The following is a 21547-nucleotide window of genomic DNA, read 5'->3' as shown; positions in this document are numbered from 1 at the left end:
GGAAACCTTCTAAAGGGATTTTTTCATAAGTCATGGCATTAGTGGTGTGTGTTTATTCAGTTCAACATGGGAATCCAAGAAATAATCCCTTTACCTGCCATTCAATGTACTCAAAGATCTGCATATTTCTGTATCAATATTTCTATATGAGATTGGGTCATACTGTTTTCTTGGCTTAGTATTTAATTTTTTCACCGAATATGTCATAAACATGTTCTTTTCTCTGAGAACAATCATTTAAAACTAACAACAACAACAACAACAACGAGTAGGCAAAGCAGGTAAATGCCCAGGGCTTCAAAGACCTCCTTCAAAGATACTCGTCAGAACTCAAGAGAAAGAAAGTTGATATACATGGTCTTTAAAAGCCTGCTTCAAATTCTCCTAGGGATTTCTGAATCCTCCAAGGTACTACTTGTAACACTCCTGGTAGAAATGAGTGTATTATAACGAGACACTTGTATCTCTCAAGTAGGCTATTTAAACAATGCCCCCTCCCCCACAAAATGGAAATTTCTTCAAGAATCTCACACTGGGAGGAAGAAAATGTTCCAGCCAGAAGGGGGACTTTTCTCCTCGGGAAGAGGTTTCACAAAGTCCTGACACGATGTCAGACTACCTTAGGTGATGAGAAAAGTTTATCAGTGGTGAGCAAGACCACACTTTAATGAGAATTCATTTATACCTACTGTCCTCCATTGAAATTTTGATTTCATTTGAGGTCCTCCTTCCACCAAGATGGACTTGGAATTTTCTGAATCACTCTGCCCCACTTCCCAGTATAGCCACATTGAATAAATCTCTTTTCTGCTAAAACAAACAAACGAACAAACAAACAAACAACACACTTGAAATTATGAATACATATGATTGTCACAGTGGGACATAAGGCCAAACTTTGTTAGTAGCTGTGACCAACATTTACTAAAATTGAAACATTTAGAAATGAAGCATTAAAACAACCCTTCATTAATTAAGATTAGAGCATAAAACTACCTCAGCTGTTATTTATCCTTATGTTTTTAAGGATGTTTTAAGGATTAAAAAAAAAAAGCAACTGCCAACTTGCTGAGTGTGAGATTGCTGGTGCAGGGCATAGCTCTTTCTAGAGACACGGAGAAGGCCTTTTGTCTTCTTAGGCTATTAGGTGAATAAGGAGGCTTTACATCTTTTTTTGGTGTGTAGTATATGATGTGTCTTTTAAATTTTCACATCTTTATTCTATTACGTTAGTGTACACATTCATCAGTGTTACAAAAATGTCATATGAGGTCAAATAAGAATTAACGCCTTTGCTCTTAGAGGTGTTGCAAGTGTGGCTGCTCTGTCACATGTGTGTCAGTAGGTAGCAGTGAGGAGAGGGCTACTGACTGTTGAGCACCTGAATGATTAGTAGCCTAACATTCCCTGAAAAAGTGAGCCTAAGATGATCTCTAATCTGTCAACAGGGTACCTGGAAAGGGAACTAGCCTAAGACGACCACCATTATGATGTAGCACAGGTCCATATGGGCTCCAAGGGTTGGGGATCGAACAATAGACAAGATGAATTCTACCTGAGACAGAAGCAGACAACCCTTGCACTTGAGCAGACCCAATGAGGAGTGGGCCTGAGATGACCACCAGATTAGTACTGCAAGGGCCTAGTGGAGTAGACTATGACTTAGATGGCCCCTGTCCAGCGCTATACTGCATGAACAGGGCACAGCCCTCCTGAGACCACTCCAGAGATGACCCCAGATACTCAGAGATCCTGGGTGCCTCTAAGAGAAAGAAGTAAGTGTTAGAGAAATAGGAGAGAAAGACATAGAAGGATGTGGGCACAATGAAGAGAGGCAGAACTAGAAATTTGAGGGTAGTGAGGAACAGCCTGATGTGAGTAGCTGGTGATGCCACCTGGACCATGATGAGGTCCTGGCCTGTGCTGCCACGAGGGGCATGTCTGGGTCTGTAGCCCTGCAGCAACAGGGGTCTGTTCCAATCAAATGCCAGGTGGACATCCCTAAATCTGGGCTGCTCCCTGGAGACATATTAATGCTTGAGGGCTATGCAGAACTATTCCCATTCCTCCCCTTTACCTGGGCATCCTATGAGAGCAGGTTCTATGGGTATAACAGCAGGAGAACTGACCCTGCTCCTAGACAGCTGCAGTACTTGGGAGAGCAAGCCTGAACATTGCAAGAGTTGTGGGTGAACTTGCTCTGAGGATACAAGCATGGGAGAGCTGTTCTGCGCAGTGGAGTGGATGAGGGATAGATACCCTCCTGCCCCTCACCCCTTATTACCTGTGACAGTTGGGAGACCTGACCTTGTGGTCATGAGAGAAGGAGAGCTACCCCTGCCCTTCACCAGCTTCAGCCCTCTGGAGGGTGGCCCCTGGTCCTAAGCAAGGCAGGATAGTAGAGCTAACCTTGGTGGCTGGAGTGTTAGCATATCAGTCCTGTGAACATGAGCATGGAAGAGGTGGTGGCACCTCTTGTCTACTGTGTGGAAGCACAGACAAGAGAGAGACGCACCTCCCTCCCCTTGTCACCTAAGGCAGATAAGAGAGCTGGCCCTAAGATCATCTGAGTGAGAATGTAGGCCCTGCCCCTCACTTCCTGCAGAACTCGAGAGACCAGATCCTGTACCTAGTCTGGGCAGCATAGTAGAGCTGGCCCTGGATGCAGGGTTTGCAGAAAACCAGCCCTGAAACTTGTATGCCCTGTGGTAGAGTGGGTGATGCTGTCCCACCCCCTCAACTCTTACCACCTACAGTAGGTAAGAGAGCTGGCCCTAGGGTCATGAGAGAGAAGAGCTGCCCCTGCCCCTCTACTGCTGCAGTACTAGGGAGAGTAGGGCCTACATTTGCCTGGGCAGCACAGTGGAGTTGGCCCTGGACATAGGATTGCAGGTCAGGTGCAGAATGAAGTGAGCACCAGTGATCTGGTCCTGCCTTTGTCTGCTGTGATGTGATGCTTCCTTTTGTAGTCCTGATGACAGACAGGAGAGCTGTTCCTAGAGTCATGAGAGTGGGAGAAATGGCCATGTTGCTTATCTGCTGCAGTACTCAGGAAAGGGGAATGCATCTCTCTTGGACAGCAGGGGAGAGCTGGTCCTGCTTGTGTGGATTGTTGGTGGACCAGCCGTGAGGATGTGACCAGCTCAGATATCTCTCAGGCCCAAATCCAGGGCATTGAATTGTCCCACCCTAACATCTAACCTTTGATGAACTACTAGAGTCTGTGACTGGGCTAGTCTTCTACATCCAAAATTACAGAATCTCCATCACATAAGGCAACAACAGAATATCCAAGGGGACTTCCAGTGAGGTTCCAGTTTTGGTAGAGTAGCAGAAGCCAGAGGCCTTGTACCAGACTAATGAGTCATTGCAATGATCATTTGCAATCAAAAAAAGGTGGACAAAATATATATTGTGGGATAAATTGTGACATTACAGCTTCTGCAACAAGATTTTTATTTCCTCTGTTTGGAGGAAGGTTGCAATAGTGAAGGATGGGGAGGAGGGGGAAATGAGTGTGATTGGGGTGCAGGATTTGAAATTCACAAGGAACCAACAAAAAAATTAAAGCACTGGCAAAAGCAGAGTTGTCCATATGAGGAGACTAACCATGGTACATTCTTGTTTCAAACACATTGTTTTCTACTTGGGGAATATCATATCATTTTTATTTTTTAATAGGTCAGAGGACAACTTTATGGAATATGTACATCCCCTTTTTCTTTTTTTACCTGAATTTCAGAAATGGAATCCGGTTGTGAGGCCCCTATCCACTAAGCATTTTTGTTCTGGGGAACATCCAGACTTCAGACTTTTTTTTTCCATCTAGGGAAAGTAAGCAAACTTATCCTCTTGAGTGGTACGCCAGGGCACTGTAGTATCATTGTGTTCTCCTGTGGTTTCTGTACACTTGTTATGAAGAATCTGGCTTGAAACCTTTAGGTTCTTTTGTAAAGACTAAATGGTGCTTAGCAGGTCTGAGTGCCATCAGGCACATATTTTCTGAGGGTTTTGTAGAACGTCTTGAAGAGTAATTTTCTGTAAGCAACCTAGAAGAAGACTGTTTCGACTGATGACATTAGGAGAGATGTGATATCTGTATCAGAGAGGAGTCTAATGTAGCTTTATTAATCACAGAATGGATTGATTGTTAATTTTTCAATATGCTTTCAAAACAAGCAATTGTAAAGGCTTTTTCTTACCACACCCACCGTACACCTGAAAGCAATCTTTGAAGCATATAGCACCTTACTTTTAAATTCTCATATGAGAAACACGCATATCCTTCTGAGAGCAATGCGTTTCTAAAATGGCGTTTGCTTTGAGTATTGTTTGCCCCAATCCATCTGAAGAGCCACCTCTATGCTTTTCTGCTAATCCAAAGTCTTCTGTGTGCTATTTACTCAGTTTTTCATGTTCACTGCCAATCTTGTCACAAAGAAAACTGATGCAATTTTATCTCTCAATGTTCAAGAACAATCTGTGAGAGAGACAAAGAATAAAATATTTCAGGAGTCAGCAATTTGAAATTGCGGCTCACGAAATTGCACTTAGAGTTAAGATTAATCACAAATATTTGACAGCAAAGTCTTGTCCATCTCAACAAAAAGGGCTGTATGATGTGTCTTAATGAGCTCTTTGTTAAAGGAAAAGTGGCATCATTCCTGCTTCAGTTGGATAACAAGCCTAATGGACTTAGCTGGGATATAGAAGATTAGTGCTAAAAGCTAAAAGGCAGGGGAGGCCAAGCAAGAGTCACACATAGCTTAGCATGGCATTTGTATGTGAGTAGACACATTTTACCCATAGAGACAGCAATGGAATTTGTTCCTATTTCTGTGGACTTGGTAACTGAATTAGCATCTATACTTTAATACTGATTGATAGTATATATAAAATGTAGTGAACATTGTTATGTACGTATGTTATATTTTATGTCATTATATAATATATGAGATATGAGCCAAATTATTATGTAAACAAGTAAATCACATTATTATTTATTATATTTTTCCAAACTTCAACTGGAATTTGATAAAAATGTGGAAAGAGTAATGAATTTAATAAAACCATTTTAATGATTTTATGTTGATGAACCAGAATTTGAAGATGTGAATGTCATTTTTATCTGAGTATTATTGAACACAATATTTGTATGGAAAACGGATTCAATAAATATTGATAAATCAATTCCAAATTTATCGATGGGACAAGTAAAAAATACATACTTAGACATTTCTTTCTTCTTTTCATGAAGGCTTCAGTTGCTATTATCATCTTTTACACTTCCTAGAGCATGTGCACACAAACACACACACATTCACACACACACACACACACACACACACACACACCCCTACATTCTGTTGAGCTGTTGAGCAACTGAATATACTTCACTAATTAAATATGTTTCATTATTCTTCTTTCTTCTCTGACTTTCATGTGATGTGCTTAATGCTTGCCATTATAAAAAGGCTTCAATAACTAGTCTTAAAAACATGTAACATGCTTCTATAAATCTATCCATTTAGCTGATATACAGATGTGAAGTCTCTGTAAAAATATTAGGAATGACATGATATGTGCAAAGTTGATGATTAGACAATCACATTGGTGTAACTTAATGAGTTTAGCTTCTGGCATTACTAGGTGACACAATGTCTCAGCAAAAGTTTCTGTGTATTAAACATAAATTTAATGTTAAACTTATGTTTTCCTAAATAAAATGTTTTCTTAGTTACTTCTTTTTTTTGAGATTAATATAATCGCACCATTTCTCTTTCCATTCCTTCCCCCCAGATCTTCCCAACATCTCTTTTCCCTTTCAAATTCATGTCCTTCTTCTCATTAAATGTTATGTATATGTATGTATATAAACATTTATTCCTAAATTCAGCCCACAGGATCTGTATGTTAGTTGTATACATGTTTGCAGAGGTAACCAGTTAGTGTGCTCTTCCCTGGGGAACACTACTTCTCCCACTCTAAGCACTCCTTAGATATCTATATTTTTTTTGGGGTAGGATTTATATTTTGTCCTCTTTCCATCACCTACTTTGTCACATCTGTTTTTGTTGTTCTTGTGAACTTGATGTTTAGGCAGTCATATTTGTGAGACTTAATGGGATTAGCTTTTGACACTACTAGGAGGCACAATCTCATAGCAAACTATTCTGTTCTTGTAAGCTTAGATTTTTCTGAAACTAGTTTATCTAGGATTCTTAAATGCTTCAACCTCCCTTCTAACACAATGATCAGAAGTAGGGAAAAAGAAGTTTAATAGGAAAGGGGCTTGTGGACTTGTTTAGAAGTAGTTCTTTGGGGATAATTTTACTCTTTGTTGTCAGGATACCAGCAGTCTAGGCCAATACCAAACACCAAACATGAATCAGTAGCAGTGGCACTATCTAACAGAAACAGCAAGGCTCCACCAAATAGACACAAGTCAGTGGGTGCAGCCAGAATCAGCCAGAATACCACCAGAAGTTCTTTGGCACATTTCTTTCTGCAAAATGAAGACCAACAAAGACCAGTGAAGATCAGTGAAGATCGATGAAGACCAGCGAAGGCCTGTGAAGTGTTGCATGCTGTAGCAATGTAAGAGCATTTTCTCAGTTTGTGGGGTTCTATTTATATTCTTTCTAACCATCATGTGTCCTCTCAAGTGTTGGTTTTCAGTAAGATAGCACATGCCTTCTTACAAGACAGTTTCCAGAAAGACATCAAGTGACACAACTGAGTTGTTAAAGAAACCAGAAATTTCCACTCCACGTTCCTTTGGATTTTACAATTATTCTGCTCTCTTACACAGTGATTTCTGAACCATAGGTGTCAGTGATGTTTGTTGATGGTCTCATTGGTACTAGGATCCACAACTCTGTATATTGATTGGTTGTGGTTTTCTATACCAATTTCTATCTGGTGCAAAGAGAAGCTTTCTTGAAAAAGGGTTATGTGTATGCTTATCTTTGGGCTTAAGGAAAATGTTTATATACTGTTGTTAAAGGATTATGCTTGTTTTATAAAAATCATGGCCTCACCAGCAGTGAGTAGCTAGATTTCCACTATTAGGTATAATTTCTTCTTGTTGAATAGGACTTAAGTCCACTTAGGGAGCTTCTGGTTACTGCCATCATATGTGTTACCCTACTGTACACTGAGGTCATCCTGCTATGTTTGTTGTTGTGGTTCATAGATATTATAGCTTGGCTGGATTGATGGCTGATTTCTTTCTTTGAAAACTTATATGGTAACTTTTGTACCATCAAAACTATTTCTCAGGGAAGAGGCTTTCAAATCAGTACCAGCTCAGTGGCTTCTGTGTGCTGTTTCTAAAGTGGATGATGTCTTTAGCGATATAACTTACCTTCTACATCTAGGGTCATCCAAATGCAATAGTAATAGCTTGTTGGGATTCTCTTGGGCAGAAATGACTAACAACTCAAAAAAAAGGCTTCTCATGTCTGTTTTCTCTTGTAGGGATTGTAAACACAGATGAGGGAATTTTGTTAAAACTGTGTCATAGTTTGGGTTACTACTACTATGATGAAATACTATGACCAAAAGACAAGATGAGAAAAAAGAGTTTATTTGGCTTATGCTTCCATACTGTCGTCTATCATTGAAGGAAGCTACAAGAATTCAAACAGGGCAGAAACATGAAGACAAGAGCTCATTTAAAGGTCATGGTGGGGTGCTGATTACTGGCTTGCTCATCATGGCTAGCTCAGACTGTTTTCTTACAGATCATATGAGCTTAAGCCTAAGAATAACTTCATACACAATGGGCTGGGCCCTCTTCCATCAACACTAATTAAGAAAATGGCCTACAAACATACCTTTTTGTTGTTATTGTTTTATTATTTTTATATTTAATTAATTGCTTTACTTTATATTCCTACCACAGTTTTTCCTCCTTCCTTTCCTTTGCAGTCATTTCTTCGCATCTCCCCTCCCTCCATGCACTTCTCCCTTTCTCTTCAGAAAGGGCAAGACTTCCCATGGATATCAAGCAGCTTAGGCATATCAAGTTGCAGTAAGAATAAGAGAATCTTCTCCTATTGAAACTAGACAAGGCAGCCTAGTCAGGGGAAAGGGTTTTAAAGACAGGCAACAAAGTCAGAGACAACCTCACCTCCAGCTCTTAGGAGTTCCACATGAAGACCAAGATACACAACATTACATACTACAACCTGATCTTATGGAGGCATTTTCTTAGTTGAGGTTCCCTCCTGTCAAATGATTTTAACTTGTGACAGGGTGATAAAACATAAGCTAGTACATCATATATGAGTATTTTACAGAGACCTGTATACATTGTAAGTTTTTCTTTATAGGTAGATAGTTAATAATATGATTTCTTATGACTTTTCAAACACCCTTACTCTACTCTCTTTCTTTCTGTATTTATTTGCATCCTTAATTTGAAGTCCTCATTTTCTCATTTTCATAATCAGATCACTTTTACTCTGACATTACACTTTCTATTACTCCCCTATCTTCCACCTCAGCAATGGTACCATTTTACTCTCCTGGCTTTTACAGTTATCCTGGATATGTGTGTACATATGAAAAATGTGGAACTAGCCTCTAGGAGAAAGGACATGTGATGTTTGTCCTTCCTGGGTCCAATTGCTTCACTCTATAAGATTTTTTCTCTTTCCATCCATTTACTTGCAAAGTTCTTGATTTCAATTTTCTTTATAGCTGGATAAAATCTAATAGTGTATATGTACTAGGTTTTCATTATTCATCTGTCATTTGGATGACATTGAAATTGCTTCTACTTCCTGACTATATAATATAAGCAACAATATAAGTCCCAAATAAGACTAGTTACCAAGAGTTACATTTAACTAAGTTAGCATGTTCTTTTCAAGAAAAGAGGCAGTTCCTAAGCAACCATAAGTCATAATACATGAGAAAAGTTATGAACGCAATAGTTCTATGCATAGAGCACCCAAATTCAAATTCCTCCAGTTGACTCCTCTTATTTGTAGTTACTTTATTGTTTTACTTGTAATATTTGTCAATTCTATTTTCTTAGTCTTCTCCAATACAGATTAAGCCCATTCTCTTTATTGAGTTTGTTTTTGTATATATTTATATTATTTTTAATTTTTTGGATATTTTCTTTATTTACATTTCAAATGTTATCACCTTTCCTGGTCAAACCCAGAAACCCCCTATCCCATTCCCTTACCCCTGCTTCTATCCGGGTGTCCTCCCATCCACCCACCCACTCCCACATTCCTGTCCTCGAATTCTCATACATTGGGGCACCAAGCCTTCACAGGACCAAGGGCCTCTCCTCCCATTGAAGCCCAACAAGGCCATCAACTGCTACATAAGCGGCTGGAGTCATGGGTCCCTCTATGTGTACGCTTCGTTGGTGGTTTAGTCCCTGAGAGCTCTGGGAGGTCTGGATGGTTGATATTATTGCTCTTTTTTCAGGGTTGCAAACCCCTTCAGCTCCTTCAGTCTTTTCTCTAATTCCTCCATTGGGGATCTCACTGGGGACTCTGTGCTCAGTCCAATGTTGGCTATGAGAATCCCCTCTATATTTGTCAGGATCTGGCAGAGCCTCTCAGGAGACAGCTATTTCAGGCTCCTGTTAGCATGCCTTTCTTGACATCCACAATAGTGTCTGAGTTTGTTTACTATATATGGGATAGATACCCAGGTGGGACAGTCTTTGACAGAATTTCCTTCAGTCTCTGCTCCCCATTTTCTCAATGTATTTGATCCCATTAGTATTTTGTTCCCCTTTCTGAGAAGGTCGGAAGCACCCACACTTTGGTCTTCCTTCTTCTTGAGCTTCATGTGTTCTGTGAATTGTATCTTGGGTATTCTGAGCATTTGGTCTAATAGCCACTTATCAGTGAGTGCATACCATGTATGTTCTTTTGTGACTGGGTTACCTCACTCAGGAACATATTTTCTAGCTCTATCTATTTGCCTAAGAATTTAATGAATTCATTATTTTTAATAGCTGTGTAGTATCCCATTGTGTAAATGTACCACATTTTTTTTTTCTTTTTTGTATCCATTCCTCTGTTGAAGGACATCTGGATCCTTTCGAGCTTCTGGCTATTATAAATATGCCTGCTATTAAACATAGTGGAGTATATGTTTTTATTGTATGTTTGAGAATCTTTTGTGTATATTCCCAGGAGTGGTATACCTGGATCCTTAGGTAATACTATGTCCAATTTTCTGAGGAACCATCAGACTGATTTCCAGAGTGGTTGCAATCCCACCAACAATGAAAGAGTGTTCATCAGGTTTATTGATCAGGTTTTTTCATTAATGATAAAATATAAAAATTAATTCTTAATATATAGTTCAGCACATTTTGAGGTATACAAATGAATGAGTTGCATGTATCATCACTGGGACATATGTGTTCATAAAAATTTCCAAAATCATATTAACTGGGTATATAAGAATTGTGGTTATAGCAAAATGGGACAGGCTTTTCTATAGACAAAAATGCTATCTCATGATAGTCTTACCTTCTGTGGTTCTTGGAAGCTAGGGTGTCAACTGCATCAACAAATAGATCCAAAGAAAACCTCTTCATTTTAGGGTTTTAGTTGTCATAGACTTGGATAAGGAACAGCTATTCTAGAGGCTAAAGCTAGCCCAAGGTAAGGTAATTAGCCTCTGTACCTGTTACATTCCAGTGTCTCTACATTACTGCAGTTCTAACCAGCCAGTTTCTGCAGACATGTTATCTTCTCAGGAGTTCTCATTAACATCTTTATGTATAACTATCACAATGTTTTCAAAAGTAGTTGTACATTTTTCAAATACATATCACCAATGCCTATGTTCTAATTGTGTGGGTCTCATTGCTTCTAAAGACAAAAGTTTCCTTTTGGAGAAATTGCTGGGTCATGTACGTAATCGAACATTGTAGACTTTCATTTCAATTTTTTTTAGTAGGTTATTAGCATTATGCTCTGATAGTAGCTCACTTAACTGCTCTGTAGAATTTCTACTCATTCTATCAGAAGACTGGCCACGTCAGGCTGCATTTCATTTTCATACATGTCACCTCCTTAGTTCATTTAAAGTTGTGACAAATGCATCTCTGTTCTAAAGATTTGCTTTTTTTTCTTTTTGTAATGAATAAATAAGTGGCATGTGGGTAGGACTTTGAATCTGTGTAAAAACTGTATCCTATATTAACTTTTCTATTCTTTTTGTCTTAGCATTATTTCATAGTTTTGCACAAATCGATGTATATTGAAATTTTGAAGTGGTGCTTTTCTATTCCTCTATTCCCTCTATATGTTTTAGTTACATCCTTCAACAGGGACTTTTTTCTTGTCTTTCTCCTTGTCCTTTGTTTTGAGGTCATGATAGGTTCATGTACCATTATCATTTGTTCTAATCCATGCTCATCATTCTATTTTATTTTTAAACTATGATGAGTTACTGTTATTTTTCTAGATTATGGGCTCATTAATTTTTAAGGTTTTTGGCATGAGAACTATCTATGTTGTATTTTGCTGGCACAGGCCTTGAATTAACCATTTTCCTGGAATTTGGAGTTTGTTTAGAACTAATATGGAAGATGATATTAGTTTTTAAAGTGTGTAATAAATAGTCATGGCACTGGAGTGGTGGTGTACACCTCTAATCCCAGTACTTTAGAGGTAGAGGTAGGTCAATCTCTATGATTTCAAAGCTATTTGGTCTATGTAGCAAGTTCCAGGACAACCTGGGCTACATAGAGAGAACCTGTCTTAAAAAACAACTTAAAAACAAACAAAAACATAAAACATAACTAAGAGTGAACTAATCGTGGATTCTGGTGCTTTTTATTAGAACATGTAAGAAGTAAGTACAGAATCTGTAATTTGTTATTAGTATGTGTCCTAATTTTGTTTCCTATTACCATGATAAACATTATGATAAGATCAATTGGAGAGGAAATTTATGTGGCTTACATGTTCAGATCATATTTATTATGGATGGAAGTCACAGCAGATTTTCAAGCAGGAACAAAAAGGATCGTGGAGAAAACTGCTTACAGGCTTGCTCAACCTGCTTTTTTATATAAGCCAGGACATGTCCCGGGGTGGTATTGCCTACAGTGGACTGAGACTCTCACATCAATTATTAATTAAGAAAATACACTTCAGAGTTTCCCAAAAGGTAGTCTGATGGCAGCAATTCCTCATACAAAGTTCCCTCTTCATAGGTATTAGGGTTGGTTTAAAGAAGACAAGCATATCAAACATTTGGACACTGATTGGAAACAAAATATAGACTTATTTGTGTATTTTATCTCTCATTATTATTTTAATTTTTATAAACATTGATTGGCTTAAGTATGCCATCTATCATACTTACTTATTAGTTATAATTCTTTTTCCTTTCAATTATTTTAATATTTAGTAAGTTCTTATATATCTTTTAAAAATATTTACTTAAAAATAAAAATATGATTGCATCATTTTCTCCCTTCACTTTCTTTTCTCCAATCTTTATATACCCACACTCCAGAATCTCCCACCACTCTCCATTACCATTCTAATTTATGGTGTCATTTTTTTACTTATCTTAATAATTATCTTTGTGCATTTACTAGCATCATTGCTATTAGCTTAGCAGCATAAAAATATATAAGGTGAATCTTTCCCCCGCCTAGATATATATAAAAACAAATGCTCAGATAGTGAATGTACATTGAAATTTTGCTATGAAATTTTTAATTATATTTTTAAAATATAATCACATCATTTCTTCCACTTCCTTTTCATCTTCTTTCTCAAGTTATTCCTCTTTTCCTTGAATTTTTATTGCTAAATATATAGATAACTACATAAATATAGAGAAGTAACCTGATTACTTTTAGTTTGACCACTTGGAATTGGATTGTCATCTAGAAAACTCTTCCCTGGTGATGACCAATTCTGTTTCTCTCAGCAGTCTTTAGTTGCTTGTAGTTCTCTGACTAGAGTGGTTCCTTATGGTATTTTTACCTTCCATGATAGATAGTCAATTGATACTGTTATTGTTGAAGTACTGTTTACACAGGCACATTGTTGAAGCATTATAGGTCTAGCTTTCCTATCATTTCTTGGAGACATGATTTGGTCTCTGGTCCTTACACTCTTTCTATCCATCTTCCATTATGTTCCCTGAGTCTTTGATGCAGACATTGTGAATTGTTTTGTAGATATATCCATTGAGTCTGGGAATCTAGCAGTTCAATGTTCTTTGTATTTTCGCCAGTTGTAATTTTGTGGTTCCCCAATTGCTGATAAAAGGAAACTCATTAATGAACTATGAGAGCTACACTTATGTGTGGGTATACAATTAAGTATTTAGTATGCAGTTAGAAATCATATTGCTCTAGGAAAGTGGCAGAAAGTCTTCTCTAAATCAATGACCTCACTAGCCAAAGTTGTGAGGCTAGGTTTCCAGTACCATGAAAAATTTACCTCATGTTCTCTGGGTTTTAAGTTCCATTATACAGCTGTTGGCATTTACTGCCAAGATATGAAAAACACTATGAAACTTTTAGGGATATCTTGGTATGGAAGTGATTGAGACGGTTCATAGGCATAACAGGTGTGTAAAGCTATTGATTGCTTCCCACCTGTGGTAGATGGTATGGTAACTTTTGATAATATGAAAGATAGTCCTCAGGGAAAGACTATATGGTGTATTCAGCTATATCTTACATTCAACTTTTATGAGGCAACTAAAGCAATAGCAACAGTCTACGGTGCTTAGGGAGTTTCTTGGAGTCCCATGACCAGCAGCTTGAAAGGTGATTTCTTATGCCTAGCATTGGGGTTTTATTTGGGAATTGATGGCATTAGGAGAACATGTATGTGTGTGTGTGTCTTTAGGAAAATTGTAGTAATAGACTATTTGCTCTAGTGCTTTTGAGCTCATCAGCATGGGTAGTGGGATAGTTTTATAGTACCTGGAATAATATCTTTGTTTGACTGGGTCTTAAGTCCAATTAGACAGCTGTGGCAAAACTCCATTTAAACTAAGTGTACTTATCTGTATTTACATATCATACAATATTGTATATTATAATGTATTATATATGTAATACACATATATTTAAATATTTATTTTAAGTAAGATTATAAAGCAATTTTCCTATGGCCGTTTCATACATCTTTGGTATTATTTATCTCTCCTTCCTCCTTTTCCTTGTATATTAACCTCTGTCACTGATGCCAAGTTAAAGATCTCCTAGTATTCTCATGTCTACTTTCTTAGAGCCAGTGTCTTACTACTCTTCACTTTGTAGCATTTTTCCTTCCAGTCTCTTTTATTCCTTTCTCCCTTCCTGACATCTACAGTTACTTCAGATTATAAGCTCAAATCTTAAAACACCAGAGCCAGAATCCAAAAATTAAAGAAAATATTCAGTGTTAGCCCATTTAGTATATTATTTTTCAATTTCCTACAAATTTTATGATTTTATTTTTCTTTAGAGCTGCATAGTATTGCATTTTGTATATTAACCAGACTTTCATTATCCATGTATCAGTTGAAGGGCACTTTCATTTCCTATACATTGTGAATACAGTAGCAATGACTATGAATGTCTTACTTGTGAAATAAGACATTGAGTCCTTTGGACACATGTCAAGGAGTGTATCTAGGTCATAGAGTAGAATTCTTTTAGGCTTTATAATCTATCTTAAAACAGTTTTAAAAATTCAGTTATTGTTATTTCTTATATATCCTAGTTATTAAGCCTCTGTTAGAAGACTGTTAAACAAATGTAGTAGCATACATATTTAATCTCACCACTTGTTAACTTCCGTAGTCACTTGGGAGGCAGAGGTAGACAGATCTCTCTGAGTTCAAGGCTATCCTGCTCTACCTAATGAGTTTTAGGACAGCCAGGGCTATATAGTGAGACTCTGTCAACAACAACAAGAAAACAAACAAAAAATGAGAAGACTGCCTAACAAATATTTTCTCTCATTTTGGAAACTACATGTTCACTCAATTAACAATTTCTTTTGCTGTACTTCAGTCATTTAGTGTTATGAGATACCACTGGTTGATAATGTTAACTGTGCTATGTTAGTCTTATAAAATCCTTATCTATACTGCTGTGTTAAAGACTACTTCATACTTTTTCATCTAGTAGTTTTAAGATATCAGGTCTTATACTGAAGCTTTTGATCCTCTTTGATTTGAGTTTTGTGCAGGGTAATATATTGAAATTTAGATTGGTCATGATTCTTAGCATTGTTTCTAGAAGATAGTATAAGAAAGCAGGCTGAGCAAGTCATGAGGATGAAGCAAGTAAGTAACTAATGGCCATTACATTAGTTACTGTCTCCAGGTTCCTGTCTTAAGTTCCTGCCTCAACTTGCTTGGATGATGGGTTTATTACATGTAAGGTTTTAAACCTGATGTCTTACTATATCAATAGAAGCCTTAAATAATTCAATGATTCAATGATGTTTTCTTAGACATCTTTAGAAGTTTTATTTTTCTCTGTGGCTTCTTGGGTTTGTTTACTTCTGCTTGGTCTGACATATTTCCTCCTCTAACTTCTATAGGGCAGGCCTATTATTCATGAGTTTCTTGAGTATCTTCTTCACTTATGCAAAGATAATTTTTCTTCAAATAATATTCTGGTTAGTAATTGAGGCCTTTCAGATCTTGGAATATAAAGTTTGTTCTAATGAGTCTACTTATATATGTGACATGGTCATTTTTTTTGCAGCTTTTAATATCTGTTTTTTTTTTATGTATTTAACTTAGAGTTATTTACCTTAACTATTTTATGAGAATTTTTTCTGGTTCTGTATATTTGTAGTTCTATGGAATTTTTGTTATATATGGTAATATCTTTCTCAAGACTGGGCAATTTTTGTTTATAGTTATACTAAAACACATTTTTTATGCCCTTGATATAAAATTCTTCCTTTTTTCCATGTCAACTATTCATAATTTTCTTTCATGGCATCCTAAGGATTCTCAATGTTCTCTTTATTTGTAATCTTTTGTCATTTTCTCAGAATATTTTATTCATTTCTACTTTGTCTTCATGATTTGGCGTTCTGCCTTCCACATATTTAACTAGTCAAAATTTACTTTTCTTGTTTCAATTCAGTTTGTGTTTTCAATATTTCAATATTCATTGATTTTTGTTTTAATAACTTGAATTGACTTTCTTATTTCATTCATCTATTTGTTTTTTTTCTTTTTGAGGTTGAATTAGTTTATACCTATTCTTCCTCAGTATACTCAGGTATTTGTTTATTGCCCATTTTAAATTCTTTCAACACTTTGATCACATGTGTAATTGCTCTTTCGAATTCCATGTATTAAATTTTAGTTAAGATATTCTCCTTTGGAATTATTACTATGAGATTAGTGCTTGGGGGTGCATCTTGACTTTTTTTTGAATTATGTGTTTGTCCAGTAAGACCTTAGGATGATAAGCCGTTGGTTGGACTTTTGTTGAATTATTGTCACCCCATCATATTAGTGTTTTCTTAAGGTCAGTATGTTGAATCACTTTTAGATTCAGTAGTGTGAAAGACAGCTTGAGAGCAGCTTCTGTCTTACTAAGGGTCCACTATGCTGAATCACTTATAGGCTTTTAGCTTAAGTGTGCCTCAGGACTCAGGGAAGTATTATAAGTAGTGGAGATAAAGGAGGGTACCTTATTTAATTTCCAATTGAATAGGGCACATGTGGTAGTTCCACTTGAAAAGACATGGGTAGGGATGTAGGAATAACCTTACTTGTTCTCCACAGTCCAAGGTCTATGCATCAATTTGCTTTAAACAGGCTCTGGGATGTAGGGAAAAGACTTTAGGTATCAGGAACAGATGAAGTGCTTTGCCTGGCCCATCAAATGTGATGGGTCAACTAAGCAGACTCCAGGATCTAGGAAGGAAATTGCAAGTGGTATGTGAGTGAAAGTTTACTTGGTTTCCACCACATTGGGCTAAATATACTGGTTTATTCTGATTTGATATGCCTCCAGGGTATGAGAATATCTATTTTTTTTAATTATACATTTTTACTTAAATATACAGTTATAGGCTTCGATAGATTTTTTTCCCCTTGCAGTTTTTAGTTTTGGCTGACTCCACCCCTGGCATCATTCTATCATTCTTCTCCTATTGCTCTACCATCATTTCTATTAAAATCTCTCTACCCTTATTATTGATACCATTTACTTACACATGTGCTTTGCTCTCCCCCACCCAAAGAATTTCACCTACCATCTGTCATTTCTCTGTTACATTTTTCTATAAGTGCTCAGTTTCATATTAAACACTGACATTTAGACCTACTAGGCTAGGATCTGAATATGAGAAAGAACATATGGTGTTTGTCTTTCTAGTTCTTAGGTACCTCACTCTATATAATAGTTTTCATTTTCCTTAATTTTCTGCAAATTTCATAATTTCATTTTTATTCACTGGTGAATAAAATTACATTGTGTATATGCATGCATTTTTATATCCATTCATCCACTGTCATATATCTAGGTTAATTTAATTCCTTATCTATTGTTTATAGACCATGTATGGATATGTATGTGTAGGTATTTTTATAAGAGAATACTTTTGGGAAAATGCCCAGGAGACCACAAATTTTCTGCTGGTGAACACACCTCTGCTGTTGCTGCTGCAGTCATTGTCACACTGTTTCCACTGCCAAAGTCACTCTCCAACTGACTTTCCCACTGACATCATTGACTTTCCATGGCAGACTGAAGACCCTGCTGGCTCACCAAGAATCCTTTAGACCTTCGGAGCCAGGCTGAAACTTCTGAAGCATACAGCCTAATGGACTGAGCATTATTACCCAGTCTATAGTTTATCCAGAGTAAAGCCAGCCATTGTTGAACAATCAATATGGCTTCCTGTATAAGCCCATATAATAAATATCTTTAAAATATATAATAATTCTAATAGTTCAGTTTCTCTAGAGCAGCAGCTTTCAACCTGTGGGTTTCAAATCCATTAGGGGTTAGGATATTAGATATACTGAATATCAGATTTTTACATTACAATTCACAGCAGTAGCAAAATTATAATTATGAAACAGCAACAAAGTAATTTTATGGTTTTGGGTCACCATAATATAAGGAACTATATTCAAGGGTCTTATCATTGAGATTGAGAACTACTGCCCTAGAAGACCCTTAGTGATACACTATGTGTTTTAGATTTTCAGTTCTCTGTCATATGCAAATATTTTTCACATTTTATATCCTGTATCTTTTTTATGGTTATTATTATTATAATTGCTGTCAAGAAATATTTTAATTTTGTGTTATCCTAGTTGTTAATTCTCCGTATTATTTTCTGTACAATTGGAGCTCCTTTCATGAAATGTTTGATATGCTACATCTTATAGTATTGTACCAAAGTTTTCCTCTTGCACATTTAAAGCTTTAGGTTTTACATTAATGTCTTTCATTCAGTTTTGAACTGGTGTGTGTGTGTGTGTGTGTGTACAGGATGAGTCATAGAGATCCAATTTTATTCTTCTATGGATGGAGATCCAGTTCTATCATCATCTTTCGGTGAAGAGGCTCTTTTTCTCAAAAAGTGTAACATTTCTGAAAAAAATTAGATGAGTATATATAGTTGTGTAGGCTTGTTTTGGGGGTATTTTATTCTGTTCCATTGTTCTACATTTCAAATTTTGTGCAAATACCTTGCTTTGAAGTTTGCATCTATACCTCTGTATTAAAATTTAAGCTGTAGTACCCCCAGCATTGCTCTTCCTGCTAAAAATTTTGTCTATTGATGGTATTTTGCTCATCAGTATGTACTTTTGGAAATATATTTCTAGTTTTATGAACAGTGTAATTTAAGTTAAAAACACTTATTTATTTTATGCATATATGCCTAAGTATATGTATGTGCACCATGTGTGTGCATGAGCCTGCAGAGGTCAAAAGAGGTATCAGATGCCCTGGAATCTGGAGTTATGGACAGTTGTGAGCTGCCATGTAAGTGCTGAGAACTGAACTTGGTCGCTGTGCAAGAGCAGCAAGTGCTCTTAACCACTGAGTCACCTCTCTAGTCCTGTAATTGAAATTTTTATGGAGTTTGTGTTGAATATGTAAATGACTTTGAGTAATGTAGTCTTTAATGCTTTATAATACAGTTTTCACTTTTCTAGTATCCTTTTCAGTTTCTTTCTTTGGTACCTTAAAGTCTTAGTAGTGTGTTTCCTTCAGAATATTTCCTTTCCCATATATGACTTACGATTCTATCATAGAGACTTGCTTCTCATGTGCAGATTTATGTAACTGAGCCCCTTCTGTAGCCATGGGATAGTCTTCTGCTTCATTTTTTCTGTGTCTCCTGTCCTTATTCAGTGGCTTTCTTGTGTTGAAGTCCCTTTTCTCAGATTTACTTCTTCCTTTGTCATTACTGGACAGGTGTCTTCAAGTGTCCTTTAACAGTGAGGAATGCATATTTTAGGAATTGAATATCTTTTACTTGAAAAGCCCCAAATGTGTCTTTTCATTAGTGCCAAAACCTGATTTATTCCCTGTCTCTGTAAATATATGTAGTTTCTGGAGGTCATGCACAATTATAGCTATGTTATTTACCTTCATAGAAAAAACATGGTGCTTCCCAACATGTTTAATATCTACCAATGAAGCCTGCCAACCATTATAGTTTTCCCTCTGCTATTTAGTCAAACTGTGTTTATTAGGTACATTTCAATTTAAATGAATTTTCAACCAAAATTTTTACGATGATTAGTAACAAATGATATTACTATTCTATGGAGAGGGCTTAGCACAGCTATATGAAAGATCATAGACTTAGTAATATGTAAACTAATGGCTTTGAATCCTGCATCTGCCAGGATTTTCTACCTTCATGAACTTAGCAATGTTATTTGACCTAGTGCTTTAAATTGTCTCTAAAACTATGTTATAAGGACATTTTTCCTAGAGAGGGGATACTTTTGACATCAACCCCTATGCAGTCAGGCTTGTCCCTCAGAGAACCCAGAGAGATATTTTTAACTTTTATTTATATTCCCTTGCAGTGTTTAGCCTCGCAGCCTAAGCAAGAATTCAGATCGCCAGTCAGAGGGGGTTCTGGGTGGCCCCTCTCTGCTTGGTCTAGGGGCAGAAGTCCCCTCTTTGAGGTTGGGTGGAGATGGGTTTTGGGAACACCCTGTATAAAGTAACAACCTCATCTTGAGTCTAGTGGTCCTTCATAGCTAACTTATGATAATGTATCTGAATAGGTTTTGCTACCAAATTATTTATCTGTTGTTTCACAAAGTTAGTCAGCCTATTTAAGGCCCAGGGACCAAAAGAAATAAGCAAATATAACCCAATTAATGGTCCCAAGATGGGAAGAAGTAGGGTTGACAACCATGGAGAGGTTGAAAACCAATTCTTGTACCAGCATTCATCTTTCTCTTTCTCTCTCTGTCTTTTCTTTTTTCTTTTTTAAAATAATTTATTTATTTTTCTCAAATTGTAATTCATTCACACAGTGGTTATAAACACAGAAAGGCAGGATGTGGGCAAGGGGATGACACTGGAGTGTGGTTGTTCAGGGGGAATACAGAAATCTTTCAGAACCAGGTATTGGCTGGGTGAAGGTTCAGGGTACAGGTCACTATGACTCTGCCTATGACTCACTTGTCCTTATCTAAGTTGGTATTGCCTACCAAGGCTACCTATTTACAAGGTCTATGACTACTCGGGCTGGTCAATTTCCACAAAAGCTGCCTGTTTACAATAGCTAACAGCCATCTGTTTCAATGTTTTTCCATAGAGACCCAAGACTTGGTGTTAGTATACATGTATGACAGGCCTATTGCTGATTTTAGGCCTATGGCTGATTTTAGGCCTTCAGTGTGTAAGCAGGGCTGCCTCTGACATCTCCTCCCTTCTCTAAGTATAGAAAGGCTGTGGCGATTCTAATCTTGTGAAGGCGGGGATAGAGGCCTGACCTCCAGTAATTTAAGGGGACCTTGTAATGGCTCCAGTCCCCCTGTCGTTGTCCAGTGAGGCATGAGGGCCATACCCATCCCGATGTCTTTTTCCTGGAGAGGGGATACTTTTGACATTAACCCCTATGCAGTCAGGCTTGTCCCTCAGGGAACCAGGAGAGATATTTTAAACTTTTATTTATATTCCCTTGCAGTGCTTAGCCTCGCAGCCTAAGCAAGAATTCAGATCGCCAGTCAGAGGGGGTTCTGGGTGGCCCCTCTCTGCTTGGTCTAGGGGCAGAAGTCCCCTCTTTGAGGTTGGGTGGAGATGGGTTTTGGAAACACCCTGTATAAAGTAACAACCTCATCTTGAGTCTAGTGGTCCTCCATAGCTAACTTATGATAATGTATCTGAATAGGTTTTGCTATCAAATTATTTATCTCTTGTTTCACAGAGTTAGTCAGCCTATTTGAGGGCCAGGGACCAGCAGAAATAAGCAAAAAGAACCCAAATAATGGTCCCAAGATGGGAGGAAGTAGGGTTGACAACCTTGGAGAGGCTGAAAACCAATTCTTGTACCAGCATTCATCTTTCTCTTTCCCT

At 37.2% G+C, this 21547-nt stretch overlaps 1 pseudogene; it reads left to right on the top strand.

Annotated features, from left to right (window-relative positions):
* Positions 1-1291: 1291 nt before the first annotated feature.
* LOC114610166 lies at positions 1292-1405 on the top strand (annotated as a pseudogene).
* Positions 1406-21547: the final 20142 nt, after the last annotated feature.

Source organism: Grammomys surdaster, unplaced genomic scaffold (assembly GCF_004785775.1).
Source record: "Grammomys surdaster isolate TR1022 unplaced genomic scaffold, NIH_TR_1.0 126029, whole genome shotgun sequence".
NCBI lineage: Eukaryota > Metazoa > Chordata > Mammalia > Rodentia > Muridae > Grammomys > Grammomys surdaster.
This window is presented reverse-complemented; position numbering and strand designations above follow the sequence as displayed.